Raw genomic sequence first — 12,924 nt, 5'->3', positions numbered from 1 at the left:
CTTGGAGGCTGAGGATGTAGTTGAGATCCTAAATGAGTACTTTGCATCAGTATTCACCCAAGAGAAGGAGATGGAGGATAGTGAGATTAGTGTGAAGCATACTAATATACTAGGGTATTTTGAGATCAAGAAAGAAGTGCTGTTGGATCTCTGGAAGAGGGCCCGATGGTATCAGGTTATTCAGAGGGGCAAGCGAGGCGATTGCTAGGGCCTTGGCCAAGATTATTGTATTCTCATTAGCCACTGGAGAGGTCCTGGAGGATTGGCGAGTAGCTAATGTTGTTCCTCTGTTCAGGAAGGGAAATAAGGATAATCCAGGAAACTATAAATTGGTGAGTTTCATATTGGTAGTTGGGAAGCAATTGGTTAGAATTCTTAGGGATAGGATTTATGCACATTTGGAAAAGCATGGCCTAGTTATGGGCAGTTGGAATGGCTTTGTGCAGGGCAAGTCATGTCTTACTAACTTGATTGAATTTTTTGAGGAGACGATGATGAAGGTGATCGATGAGGGTAGAGCAGTGGATGTTGTCCACATGGATTTTAGTAAGGCTTTTGACAAGGTCCCCCATGGTAAGCTCAACCAGAAGATTACGATGCAAGGGATCCATGGTGACTTGGCCATGTGGATTCAGAATTGGCTTGCCCATAGAAGACAGATGGTAGTGGTGGAAGGATGTTTTTCGAGTTGGAGATCAGTGACGAATGGTGTTTGCAGGGATCTGTACTAGAATCTCTGTTGTTTGTGATATATATAAATGAGTTAGATGAAAAATCTAACTCATTTATATATAATCACAAACAACAGGACATATAAAGATCGGTGGAGTTGTGGATAATGTACAACGTTGTCAAAGGATACAGTGGGATATGGATCAGTTGCAGATAGGGGCAGAGAAATGGCAGATGGAGTTTAATCTGGGTAAGTGTGAAGTGCTGCACTTTGGGAGATCAAACATTAAGGAAAAGTACACAGTTAATGACAGAGTTCTGAATAGCATTGATATAAGGAGGCTCTTGGGGTTCAAGTCCAGAGTTCCCTGAAAGTAGCCACGCAAGTTGATAGGGCCATAAGAAAGGCATATGGCATGTTTGCCTTTACTGGTCAGGGAATTGAGTACAAGAGTCATGTTGCAGCTTTAAGACTTTGGTTATGCCACACAGAGTATGGCATCCAGTTCTCGTCACCACATTACAAGAAGGCTGTAGAGACTTTGGATAGGGTGCAGAAGAGGTTCACCAGGATGCTGCCTGGATTAGAGGATGTGAGCGATAAAGAGAGGCTAGGAAAACTCGGGTTGTTTTCTCTTGAGCAGTGAAGACTGAGGGAAGACTTAATAGAAGTCTATAAAATTGTGAACTCCATAGGTAGGGTTGACAGTCAGAATCTTTTTCCCAGAGCTGAAATGTCTAATACTACGGGCCATGCATTTAAGGTGAGAGGGAGAAAGTTCAAAGGAGAAAGTTCAAAGGAGACATGAGGGGCAAGTTTTTTTTTAAACACAGAGTGGTAGGAATCTGGAATACGCTGCCAGGGGTGGTGGTAAACAGATATATTAAGGGACTTTTTGATAAGTACATGACTATTCAAGGAATGGAAGGATATGGACCAAGAGCGGGCAGAAGAGATTAGTTTCATTTGGCATCATGTGCAGCACAACATCGTGGGCCAAAGGTTGAACAGCTCTATGTTCAACCTGTTTATTCCTTCTTTGAAGAACTGCAATAAATTTGTTAGGCAGGATTTATCCTTCATTAAACAATGCTCGATTACTTTATGTTTTCTAAATGCTCAGCTGTTAGATCCTTTGAAGGAGATTCTAACATTTGCCCAATAATACATGTTAAGCTAACTGGCCTGTTTATTGCTCCTCTCCCTTTTTTGAATAATGGTGCTACATTAGCAGTTTTCCAATAGTTTGGTATCTAAGGATTCTTGGAAGACTAGAACGATTAAATCATAGTCCATGCCAATTCAGACACACCAGACACTTTCTAATCCCATATTCCTGCACATGGCCTGTACCCTTGCAGCTTACAACAATTAAGGTGCAGATCCAGGTACTTTTAAAAGGGTTTAGAGTCTCTGCCTCCATCAACTCAGGCAGTGAGTTTCAGACCCCATCACCCTCTGCATAAAAACATTTTTATAAAAAAAGTAAGCTTAACATTTGGAGTGGCAAAGTGGTTTGCACTGCTGCCTCTTGGTGCTAGGGACAGAAGTTCAATTCCAGCCTTGGTGACTGTCTCTATGGAGTTTGCACACACTCTCCATGTCTGTGTGGGTTTGCTCTGGCTGCTTCAGTTTCCTCCCACAGTCCAGAGGTGTACACGTTAGGTGGATTGGCCATGTTAAATTGCCTGGAAGTGTTCAGGGATGTGCAGGCTAGGTGGATTACCCATGGTAAATGTGGAGTACAGAATGGGGTGATTCTGGGTTGGAGGATTGGTGCAGAGTCAATGAGCCAAGTCACCTCTTTCCACACTATAGGGATTCTATGATTCGCAATCCAGAGGTCCTCTGGCACCACCCCTAATTCCTTAATTCATCTTCACAAGATTGCTAATCTAAATGGTCCAAACTTCCACCAGACAATGAACAATTTTGTGATGTTGATTCGCTCCCACTGGGATCAAATTGCCAAAATTATAGTTTTTCCTCCATGTTCCTTGGATGCTGCCTGACCTGCTGTACTTTTCCAGTGCCACCCTTTTTGACTGACTGTCCAACATCTGCAATCCTCACTTTCTCCTAATTGCTGAAAACCTCCACATCCCGAGGAAGGGTTTATGCCCGAAATGTCGACTCTCCTGCTCCTCATGTGAGAAACACACTCAATAAAATTTTAGACGAAACCAAAAAATCTGGAAACAAGACAATTTATTACGGACTTGCAAGTACGGGCTGCAACTGCACAAAGCAATTGAGCGTATTAGACTTGGGTTAGTTTACAATTATACCTTTGAGCTGAGTGAGGTCACCTCTCCAGACTCCTAATTACCCAATCTCTCTTACTAGGCTATACAACTGCCCATCTTCGCTCCACCCTTGTTACTACCTCTTCCCCATGTTGGCAACCTTCCTCCCTGTTAGTGCTGACATTTTCATTATTTTGTCGATAGTACATCAAGATATAGTTTAACATTTTGTATCAATACTGCTGGTACATTCCATTCTCCGTACACTTCATCAACTTTGTATCATTTTTGTACAGCTCAGGCATTTTAGTTAACTCAGTTTTTTTTTGCTGAAAACTTATTTTAAAAGAGTTAACTTGCTTATATTATACTCCAGAATTACTATTTAATTAACCATAATTAAAAGTAAAGATACACTTCCCTAAGTACCTGCAGAGTTAATAATTTTTCTGCTGGACCCCTTTTCTTCATGTTCTTTTAATCTGCAAAAACAACACTTCTTTTCATTTCTAACACTCGGATGCTACCTGACCTGCTGTGCTTTTCCAGGCGTCCTTTTCAACTCCATTAGGGATTGCCTTTCTAGCAAGTTTTAAACACTATTATTAAATTCTTCCTTATGTTTAAACCTATCCACCATGAGGAGTTTTAATACAATGCATTGGAAGAAACAGTTTCCACTCCAAGGGTCAGTAAAGAGAGGGCACAGATTTAAGATATTTGGCAATAGGCTAGGGGGAAAATGAGATAAAATATTTTTACTGAGTGATAAATGATCTGCTTGAAAGTACAGGGCAGTTAGCCTGATACTGATGTTGAGAAAACTTTCAGAAACAATAGCCAAGACTTTGTAACATAAGCAAAGCATGATCAGTAGCTTTCGGAGGGGATGTAGCTCAGTTGTAGAGCACGTGTTTTGCATGTACGAGGTCCCATGTTCAATCCATGGCATCTCCAGAGATTTAGGATCACACAGTGGTTAGCACTGCTGCCTCACAGTGCCAGAGACCTGGGTTCAATTTCAGCCATAAGTAACTGTGTGTGGAGTTTACACATTCTCCCAGTTTTGGTATGGGTTTCATCTGGGTGCTCCAGCTTCCACCCACAGTCCAAAGATATGTGGATTAGCTACGCTAAATTGTGCTGTAATGTACAGGGATGTGCAGGCTAGGTGGATCAGCCATCGTCAATGTGGGGTTACAGAGATAGATTGGAGAACTGGGTCGAGGTGCGATGTTCAGAGGGTTGGTGCAGACTCAATGGGCTGAATGACCTCTTTCTGTACTATAGGGATTCAAGCTTTCAAAACGGAATTTGATTCTTTTTCATTCATGGGATTTGGACATCAGTGGCTTGACTAGCATTTATTACCGATCCCTAATTGCTGGGAGGGCAATTCAGATCCAATCACATTGCAGTGGTCAGGAGTCATATGTAGGCCAAACCAAGTAAGAGTGGCAGTTATCTTTCCTGAAGGACATGAGTCAACTAGATGGGGTTTTCCCAACAATTGACAATGTTTTGAGAATCATCATTAGACTCAATTCTAGATTTTTATTGCATTCAAATTCTTTGATTCAGTGTGCTTCTTTGATTCTGTGCTGAAACCAAATCTTACTGTACTGCCACGTCAAAAATATTATTCAAGGTTTACTCTGTATCATAATCAGAAGTTACCCAAATCTTATCACATTGTTCTTTATACAGTACTTCATTGTGGTAATACTGGTTATCAACTTATTTCTCTCTTCTGCGGCACCTTTATAGTTTAATTAGACATTGCATCCGGTGCCACGCAGTTGTCTTTCACAAAGAAAAAAGTTTATTTTTGTTTTGAAATGGGTGTGAGGGAATCCTGATGACAGATTCTCTTTTGTGTTTTCTGTAAACAGCAAGAATGTGAGTACAGTAAAGATGTTGAATGTGGAAATTGTTTTTAGTGGCATAATGACAGCGGAAGTGTTGTACAAAGTTGTTTGCATCAGCTTGGTTGCTTTTTCCTCAGTGCTGGCAATATTTGATTATTTGGAGATATTTTGACTACACATATCTAAAGAGCTGGTTTGCTCAATTCCGTTGATATAATAATTACACTGTGAACATACAGTATTCATACTGAATTTAGAAACTTAGAAAATTAGATCAGGAGTAGACTATTCAGCTGATCGCATTCTGGATCATAGCTCATCATCTATCTCCATGTCATTTTAATGCACAATCCCCATGTCCTTTGATATCTTGAATATCTAGAAATCTACCAATCTCAGTTTTGAATATAGTCAATGGCTGTGCCTCCACAGCCCTTTAGGGTAGAAAGTTCAAAGATTCGCTACCCTCTGAGGAAAGAAGTTCCTCCTCATCTCAGTGCTGAATGGGGTACCTCTTACTCCAAGATTATGTTCCCTGGTTCTAGATCTCCCATACAAGGAAATTCAGTGCAACCAACCCACCTTCAAATGTTCATCGTCCCCATTATCATCTATCTAGCTTCCCTTCTTCCCTGGCTTACTATCACCAATCCCTTTGTCTGCTAACATTTTTTCTCAGGCTCTCTGGGTTCCCTCTCTCCTTGCTCCTTTTCCTCCAGCCCCTCTCATCAGTATAAATGCCTCCTTTTCCTAGCTGCTTTCTGTTCTGAAAAAGGGTGACTGCACTTGAAATGTTAACTCTGTTTCTCTTCACAAAAGCTGCCAAACCTTTTGAATTTCTCTGGCAATTTCGATTTTTGTTTCTTTAAGGCAAAATTACTTCCCTTATCTACACTGTAGAGCCCTTTAAGAGTTATATATATATTTCCATGAGATTAATACTCATTCCTTTACACTCGTCAGAACATAGGTCAATTCTTGTCAATCTCCTTTGAATCCATGCCAGTATATTACCCGCTATACCACATACTCTTGTTTTGTTTACTGTTAAGATCCCACTTGGTGGTTGAATTGGAAAAGTGTGCCCCAGAGTGAGACCCGGCTTGATGTCCTGTAAGTTTATAGTTTTCCTTTTGTTGGTTTACCCACAGAGGTCAGTCACTGAACAAATTGCAAGAGGTTGTCAATGTACTTTTAATAAAAGAACATGAAGGTTTATGTTAGAAACGAAAATCGCTTCTCAATAATCGCTCTAGACAAATTCAGGAAAACAAAGTTTTATTAACAAGTCAAGTCTGCAGAGTTGGGCACCCTTGAAGAAAAGGCGCGCTGAGGCTTACAAAGTCTCCCATTATATACAGTATAAGTCCCTCCTCTCCTTGGCTCTAACAAGCCATGAGGTTCACATTCTTAAAAACATCATTATTCTTATCACAAAGTCTGCAACAAATGTCTCCAGAGTCTCTAAAGTTGTTGTTTTTCTCACCCTGTAGTCTTATCAGTCAAAGACTTATTCTTCTCTGTCTGTGCAATCTGTAGCAGATGTCTCTCGAGTCGTTTCCCTATCCTGGAGTCTTAGCAGTCAAGGACTCATCCTTCCCTGCCTGTGTTAATGGTTTCATCAATCAAGGACCTGTTTGTTTTTACTCTGCTCACAAATTGTCAGCATTCTGCACAATTTAAACTAGCCTGTTTGTTTTTACTCTTCTCACAAATTGTCAGCATTCTGCACAATTTAAACTATTCTACTTTTGAGTATATAAAATGTTCTAGAAAAGAAACAAAAGTTTTGTCTTTTATTATAGATCAGTCTGTGGTCCAGGCACATCTTAAAGTTTAAACCGAAATTACCTCTCACAATTCCACCCTTTTCTTTCTTTAAGATGTGCCTGACCAAGATAAGCCCCCCCTCCCTCAAGGGCCTGGGAAATCCTTGGTCTTTCGCAGCAACATCACTTTAAGTTCCCGCGTCCCATGTTGTGGAACCACCACTGCCTGGAGTCGGGAAATATTTTTCTGAATTAAAAACTGAATACAGGGAGTTAGGCAGGGTAATACGAGAAGAAGAATCATGCCTCCCCCAACCACCAGCAACGCCGTGCGCCACCAGCTACCACCTAGGAGACCATCCCACCATCTGATGCCACTAAGAGGACGCCAAGATTGTACTGGCACATGGGCCAATTTTCGAATTTCATCGGAAATTTTCAAAACCGCTTTACCATTATCGTCAATTTCTAGACAGCAGTTTGTCAGGTTAAATTTCCCGCACACACCCCCCTCCGAGGCCAACAGATAATCCAAGGCAAGTCGGTTTTGATATATAGCAGCCCTCATCTGATCCTGCTGCTGAGCCAACAGCTCTAGGGCCAGGGCAGTCCGGTTAGTAATGACCTCTACGACTGCTTGGAGCCTGATAATTCGATTTAACATATAGATAGGAGTACGATATCCCCATGATCCGTCCTGTGCCCACGTAGCCGGCCCGTAGTATTCAATAATCCGGGCCGGTGGCCACTCATCCCCTCAATCACCGACTTGGATATCCCTTGGCGACCTACGCAGGGAGTCAAAGAGTTTAACTCCCAAATCATCGCCTTCCTCCCGGGGTAATAGGAAGAACGCAGGTCGTATTAGACCCAGGAAGCATACCCCAGCCCATCCCATGGGCAGTTTGGAGTATGCCCGATTACCGCATATCCAAAATAGGCCATCTGGAGCAGGCCCTCCCTGCCTCACAACGTCATCCCACAGCTCCTTTACCCCGGGGATGCCCTCATAAGGACCAGGACCACTGCAATTCCAGTATTCGGACTCCTGGACCAGAGTCTGGACAGGAGTATCCCAGCATCGATTCCCCCGACAACCACCACTCCAGACTCTCATCATGCCATCGGAAGAATCAGAACCTAATTCATCAGAGGAGGAATCAGTATGTAATGGAACGCAATTTTTATGACCTCGGTTTGCAATGTATCAAGTAATATCCTCAGGCCACCATACTCGCGTGGCTGCATCCAATATATTCTGACAGGGGCTAATCCCTACCTTCACGGTCCCCTTGCCTTCAATACAGAACTGGCCCTCAGGGCTGTTTGTCAGTCTCCACCCCTGGCTTTTTCTGTCGTTGTCATGAGTCCAAGTGGTTTGCAGCAATTCCCCTATGTCTAAGCTTTGACCAGTCCACCTTTTGTCCTTCTTGTCCCAGTTTGTCATACAAAAATTTTACTAAAGTGGTGTAACTTTCAATCCATATCCGGCAATACCCTACTAGTCCCAGGAATTGTCTGACTTCCTTCTTCGTCCTGGGTATTGGCATACCCGTAATCCCTGATATTCGTTCTGGCGTGATACGGCGGTGCCCCTTACTGACTTGATGGCCCAGATATCTTACTTCTCGCTCCACAAACTGGAGTTTTGTCCTGGAGACGCGTAGACCCTGTTTACCCAGGAAGTTCAGCAGGGCAACGGTGTCTGCTCGTACCTCCTCTTCTCTTGGTCCTGAGAGTAAGAGATCATCGACATATTGGAGCAATTGATTCTCCGCGTTACACCGAAATCCTCCTAAGATCTGCTCCAGTATTTGTCCAAACAAATTGGGTGACTCCGTGAATCCCTGCGGCAAGACCGTCCATCTTAACTGTCGCTTTCGTCCTGTGAAGGGATTCTCCCATTCAAAGGCAAAAAGGTTCCGACTTTCTTCGTCAAGGGGGCAACTCCAGAAAGCATCCTTCAGATCTATTACGCTGAACCATTCATGTTCGGGGGGAATTTTACTCATTAACGTGTAGGGATTAGGTACCACCGGGTATCTAGCCTGGACTACTTCATTCAACCCCCGCAAGTCTTGCACCAGCCTATATGTCCCATCCGGCTTCCTCACAGGGAGTATTGGAGTATTGAAAGGGGACATGCATTCCTCCAGTAGTCCATCTGTGATTAATCTTTCTATCACAGGTTGTAACCCCTCCCGTCCTTCCATAGCAATCGGGTATTGTTTCCTTCTTACCGGGCCTCTTGCTGGTAACATGGTGATTTGGAGAGGTTTGATGTTTAGACCCCCTCTGTTCCCCTCTCGGTACCATACTTCCGGGTCTATTTGTTGATCATCTTCTTCGGTGAGGGCGAACAACCTTACCACCATTTCCCCGTTATTTGGTACCGTTCCGATCCCTAGTTTGACCTGCAAGTCTCTTCCTAACAAATTAAACCCCGCCGATGGCAGTAGAAGGAGGTCTCGTTTAGTAGTTCTGTTTTCATACCCAATTTCCACGTCCTCCACTACTGGGACTTGTAATTTCTGTCCTCCAATTCCAGATACCCCCATAACTTTTCCTCCTGCTCGGGTGCCGGGGGGTATTTGGATTATACTTGATCTTTCGGCTCCCGAGTCCACCATAAATGTGATCTCCGATCCTTGGGGCCCTACTTTCAAGTTTACCAGGGGTTCCTGTCGATAGTCCTTTTGCCCCAAGGGTAGGAACCCCCGACCTCCCTAATCTTCCTCCATCAGGGCGTACGACCTCACCTCCCGCTTGTAGCGGGAGCACTCCCGTTTAAAATGTCCCTCTTCATTACAATAGTAACATCTGAGTGTCCTCTTCGTTTCCCTGTCGCGGTCTCGCGTTCCTCCACTCTTCCTTTCTTCCGGCCATGGTTCTCTTTTCCTCTGCTCTTGCCACGACTCTCCCCTTTCCTGTTTCTGCCACGGCTCTCCCTTTTCCCTTCTTCCAGCTGTCATTTGTTGCACCGTTTGCATCATTATCTTTGTCGCCTTCTTTTGCTTCTCATCGTCCCTTCTCACAAACACCTTTTGCGCCTCCCGTAGTAATTCACTTAAAGATTTACTATCCCAATCATCCATTTTCTCTAACTTCCTTCGTATGTCCGGCCAGGCCTTTGATACAAACTCTACCCGTATGAGTTGTTGCCCCACGTCCGTCTCAGGGTCCACCCCAGCAAACTGCTGCAAATTCTTCCTAATCCTGTCTAGGAAGTCCGTAGGGGTTTCCTCCGGGTTTTGATGATTACCAAAGGCCTTGGTAAAATTGTGCCCCTTCGGGGCTGCGTGTCTTATTCCTTTTATCCAATATTCCCACATGTCTCTCATGTTGCGCCGTCCTTCCTCCGTGTTCTTATCCCACTCGGGGTCGGTGAGGGGAAACTTCTGCTCCCCTCCTTCTCCCCCCTCTCTCTCCCAGACCAAGAGCGCAGCTTGTCGTATCATCTGACGCTCCTGGCTAGAGAACAATGTTTTCATGATGGAACACATCTCTTCCCACGTGTAAGTATTCGGACCCAGGAACTTATCCAATTGTTCAGCAAGTCCCATGGGGTCCTCTAGTAGACCCTTCATCTCCCTCCTGAAATTCCGTACTTCAGTACTCGTCAAGGGAACGTTCACATATCCCGTTCTTCCTTCCTCGCCCCCCATGGGCACTTCCCGGAGTGGATTCATTCTTGCAATCGAGACAGAGTTTTGTCTGTGACCCTTTCCAGCTTGAGATCTGGTCTGTACCCCTGAGGTAGTTTGTGATTCCTCCCCATTTTCTTCCCCTTCCCCTGAATCGTCGTCACCCGAAGGAACATTTTGTGGGGCAGACGGGGTCACGTAGGGCGGCGGTAAGTGATCTAAAGGGTCCCATTCTTTCTGCCCTTTCGAGTCTTTATTAGTTACCTGCATTTGGCAAGATATCGTAACCGGTAGCCAACAAAAGGCATAATCACTTTCTTCCAGATTAACATCAGGTTTTGAATTGACATATAAAATGAGGGCTTGCCGGACCCAGTCTTCGTCAGTACCGAATCTAGGCCACCATACTGAGTCGCCCTGAATAGGTTTCTGGGACCACTTTTGACAGTATTTTACCATCTTCCTTTTAGATTTTCCCTTTCTTCCACCCTGATCCCAATTATTTAGCATTCTCCCTAACGGACTATCGTCAGGTACCCCGGGGTATGTGTCATTGTCCCTGTTTAAGCCTACCTTTCCCTTAATCGCCCTAGATCCCTTATTTCCCATTTCCGAGGACTTCGTATTTTTCCCGTGATAATCTATCACAATGTAGCCAATTCCCGGACCTTCAGTCCCGTGATCGCCCAGGTTCCTTTGCAGGCACCCCCGGTCTTTGGATTCCTGTGTCCTACGTCTCTGTGACACAAATCACAGGCACCCCGTAGGTACACGTTCCTCCTCAAACACGGTCTCTGCAAAATCCCTCACAGGCGAGCCCCGGTCTCTAGATTCCTGAGTCCCACGTCTCTGTAGAAAAAAAAATCCACAGGCACCCCGTAGGTCCCCAGTCCTCTGGAAACACGGTCCCCGCAAGTTTTTTCTTACCTGGGTTCGGTGCACCAAAATTACTCGATCGTTAACCGTCCCCACTGCCTCGGGTACACCCCTCCTTTGTTTTCCTGAGCCTCCCGGATATCACTCGCTCAAGCCGCGCGGGGCGACAAGCAAGGAATCAGGGACTGCCGAACTCGGCAGGGTGCACCTTCTCCGATATCCTTCCTCAACTCCCCTTGCGGCCGGAGTGTTGATCCCGGATGACGAGCCCCCAAGTTGTTAGAAACGAAAATCGCTTCTCAATAATCGCTCTAGACAAATTCAGGAAAACAAAGTTTTATTAACAAGTCAAGTCTGCAGAGTTGGGCACCCTTGAAGAAAAGGCGCGCTGAGGCTTACAAAGTCTCCCATTATATACAGTACAAGTCCCTCCTCTCCTTGGCTCTAACAAGCCATGAGGTTCACATTCTTAAAAACATCATTATTCTTATCACAAAGTCTGCAACAAATGTCTCCAGAGTCTCTAAAGTTGTTGTTTTTCTCACCCTGTAGTCTTATCAGTCAAAGACTTATTCTTCTCTGTCTGTGCAATCTGTAGCAGATGTCTCTCGAGTCGTTTCCCTATCCTGGAGTCTTAGCAGTCAAGGACTCATCCTTCCCTGCCTGTGTTAATGGTTTCATCAATCAAAGGCCTGTTTGTTTTTACTCTGCTCACAAATTGTCAGCATTCTGCACAATTTAAACTATTCTACTTTTGAGTATATAAAATGTTCTAGAAAAGAAACAAAAGTTTTGTCTTTTATTATAAATCAGTCTGTGGTCCAGGCACATCTTAAAGTTTAAACCGAAATTACCTCTCACAGTTTATTTCACTAAACAGGACAATCCTGCCATCCTGAGAATCAGTCTGGTGAACCTTTGTTGTACTCCTTCGATGGCAATTAGATCTTTCCTTATAAAAGGAGAGTAAAATTGTACACTATGTTCCAGGTGCAGTTTCACCAAGGCTGTGCACAATTGCAGCAGAATTTTTTTTAAAATTTAAGCTACGTTGCTAATTAATCTCTTCAGAGATGTTATTATATAACTCTGGGACTTGAAACCTATCATCCTGGTCCAGGGGTGGGGACTGTGCTACTGCACCACAAGAGGGCGCAGAAGGACCTCTTTACTCCTGTACACAAATTGTCTTGCAGGCCTTCACCCTATTTATCTTCCTACTTGTATGCCTTTAAATAACTAATGAACAAGGATACTTTAGGCACCTTTGCACATCAACAGTTACCAATCAAGCACCATTTAAGAATTACATTGCATTTGCTTTTCCTCCCAAACTTCACACTCTTTTAAATGTATTTTTATTGAAAAATAGATTTTTCAATATTTAAACTTCACACTTATTCACTTCATAATCCACCTGCCATGCTCTTTCCATTCACTCAGCCTGTATAAATCCCCTTGATGAGAAAGTGAGGACTGCAGATGCTGGAGATCAGAGCTGAAAATGTGTTGCTGGAAAAGCGCAGCAGGTCAGGCAGCATCCAGGGAACAGGAGAATCGACGTTTCGGGCATAAGGGCTCCCTGACTCTCCTGTTCCCTGGATGCTGCTTGACCTGCTGCGTAAATCCCCTTGAGGCATCTTTGCATCCTCCTCACTGAAATAACTCCACAGAGGCTGGTATCCCGTCACCAAATCACCCTTTATTTACACTTGGAGAATCCTTCACAGTGATCCAGCTCCCTCAGAGCCAGCTCTCAGTGTGAGCAGAAACTCTGACACTCTTGTTTATATCTGTCACAAAGGGCTCCCTGATTGCACCAGATTAACAGCCCCAATCAGGGAACTG

General features: G+C 44.1%; 1 protein-coding gene and 1 non-coding gene across 2 annotated transcripts in view; one reads left to right on the top strand and one right to left on the bottom strand.

The window, feature by feature from the left end:
- Window positions 1–11,734, bottom strand: part of ankrd29 (ankyrin repeat domain 29) — a 110,361-nt gene extending 98,627 nt beyond the window's left edge. Inside the window, exon 1 of the mRNA XM_087986765.1 lies at window positions 11,128–11,734. The gene's annotated coding sequence lies outside the window, so the exon portion shown is untranslated. The remainder of the gene's footprint in view (window positions 1–11,127) is intronic.
- Window positions 3,805–3,876, top strand: trnaa-ugc (transfer RNA alanine (anticodon UGC)). Its single transcript has one exon. It is a non-coding gene; the product is annotated as a tRNA-Ala (tRNA).
- Window positions 11,735–12,924: the final 1,190 nt, after the last annotated feature.

The sequence above is a fragment of the Chiloscyllium plagiosum genome, unplaced genomic scaffold (genome assembly GCF_037043375.1).
Source record: "Chiloscyllium plagiosum isolate Xiang-an unplaced genomic scaffold, Cpla_swu_hap1 HiC_scaffold_4, whole genome shotgun sequence".
Classification (NCBI taxonomy): Eukaryota; Metazoa; Chordata; class Chondrichthyes; order Orectolobiformes; family Hemiscylliidae; genus Chiloscyllium; species Chiloscyllium plagiosum.
The sequence above is the reverse complement of the archived record's forward strand: the minus strand, read 5'-3'. Positions and strand labels throughout refer to the sequence as shown.